Below are 2,423 nucleotides of genomic sequence, written 5' to 3'. Positions count from 1 at the left end.
ATATCCTTCCTTATGAAATAGAAAGTGGTATACATTCATAAGGTCTATAATCTAGTATATGGCTTTTCCTTGTAAATTACTTCTGACGTTTACATACTATGGAAAAGCATCATTTTTATTAATTTCTGAACTTCTTCATTCCTCTTCCACATTCAGAGACAAACAAATATCTAAAACCTGGGCATTTAATTTAGCATATGTTTCCTCATAATACTATCCACCTTTAAAGTATTTCAAAAATATTTTTAGGAATTCATTAATGTGATTGATGGTTTAATGTGAAAATATTGCAACAAAATTTATTTTTAGCATATGTAATCTTTTGTAATATATTTTTTTCTAGTGAATTTCCTTTCACTGACATTTTAGTAACTTTCTTTCATCTGTAGAATACTACATGGACTGTTTCTTCTCTGAGATCCCCTGCTTGCCTTTTACAACATAGGTCCTGAATATTGGACACCCATCCCCTGTCTTTTTACTATAGTCTAAAACACTTCTTATATCTCTTTGAATATATCAAACTCTTCCTTTCTTAGGTTTTTTTTTTTGCTTACTTCTATCCATCTTCCTCCAGCCTACAAGACTCTTTGCTCTACTGTACTTTAAGTCCCTGTCCCAGTGAAACCAATTCAGAAAGAGTCTCTGCCACTATTTCCTTTTTATGGTTTCCATTTTCATACATTGCTGAATAGTTAAATGTCTCATTTTCATAATATAAAACTTAAACGAGTAGATAGAACATTTCACCAGTCTTTGCTAAAGACATTGGTTTTAAACATACACATTTCAAAAATAAATGATTGGGTAATTAAGGCACACACATTGGTTACTATCACGAGAGCACTAATAATTTAAATTGATTTATTACAACTAGTGTATTAATAATACATTCTGAATGATAGCTACATTTTGGTCAATTAATTATTTTAACCTTGTGGGTAAAACATTTGTCTGGATAGTTCAATAGAAGTGCAAACAATAAAATTGACAATAAATACTATTGTTGAAAATGTCTATTTTGTTCAGTAAAGGCAGACTCACTCAGTTTTAGTTTGTACTAATGTAGAGACCAATTACTTAGAAATAAAATTGTAAATAAAAGTCATGGGAAAACATATTTTGTTTCACTTCTAATAGAAATAAAGAAACTGTTTTCTGTGGATGAACTTATCATATGGTGACAGTGTCTTAAATCTCATTTATTCCAGATTATCTCATAATTTGCAAATATTTATTAAAATGATTTAAATATACTTTATATATTTAATTGTCTGTGGTCATATTCAGTTGTCATTTGTTCAGTCTTATCATATGTCTTTATGTTGTTTGTTGGCTTTTAATTTCCCCAATTCAATCATTCCCTGTCCAATAACTTCCCTTATCAAATATGTTTGTGTGAGAAGATCACTGAGAAATGCAAATCCACGTAAGTATGCCACTCAAGTTCCTTAAAAGCATGTATTTTTTCACATTTCAATTCATTCTCATTGTTCTAGTTAGTTTTTTGTCCAGTTTTAGAATCACTTGAGAAGAGGAAACTTTAACTGAGAAAATGCTTCCATGAAATTGATTGGTTCATGGGCAAGTCTCCTGGATATTTTCTTGAATAATGATTGATGCAGAAGTGCCCAACCTACTGTGGATGGTGTCAGCCGATAGCAGTTGGTCTAGGTCTTATAAGAAAGCGGGTTGAACAAACCATGGAAATAAACCAGTAAGCATTGTTCCTTCATGGTTTCTGCTTCAGTTCCTGTATTCAACCAAGTTCCTGTTTTGTGTTTCTGCTGTGATTTCCTTTCATGATAGACTGTGATCAGGATATGTAAACAGAAGAAAACTCCCTCAAGTCTGAGTTGCCTTGGGTTATGGTCTTTATCAAAGCAACAGGAAGCAAACTGAAAAACATTTACACATATAAACACAAAATTATATATGTTGATGAAAGTTTATGTATCTATATATTCTCACATGAGTAAGAGCTATAGGGTCGTATTTTGTTTATTAAAAATTGAAATAATAGTCTACATTTTTTTGCATTTGCTGTTTCTCAGGTAGGAATATACAGCAGTATATTCTTTCTACTAACTAATGTAATTATATTTTTTTTTTGTGTGTGTGTGTGTGTGTGTGTATGTGTATTTCACCTAGATTTCTTATACAGCCCTGGCCCATTTGCCTAGGAGTGGTACCTCACACAGTGAACTGAACATGCATCCATCCATCAATTTGAAATCTAGAAAATGCAATTATACATGTACCCATTGGCTGATACGATTTAGACATTCCTCAGTTGACATTCCCTCTTTCCTGGTGTGCCTACTTGATATAAATTTTCATAATGGTAGAAATAGAATATATAGAGAGAATATATATAAATATATGTATATATAGATAGAAAAACGTATATATATTATAGTATA

Source organism: Microtus oregoni, unplaced genomic scaffold (assembly GCF_018167655.1).
Source record: "Microtus oregoni isolate MIOR12 unplaced genomic scaffold, Mior012 000052F_ref0000163, whole genome shotgun sequence".
Lineage (NCBI taxonomy): Eukaryota > Metazoa > Chordata > Mammalia > Rodentia > Cricetidae > Microtus > Microtus oregoni.
This window is presented reverse-complemented; position numbering follows the sequence as displayed.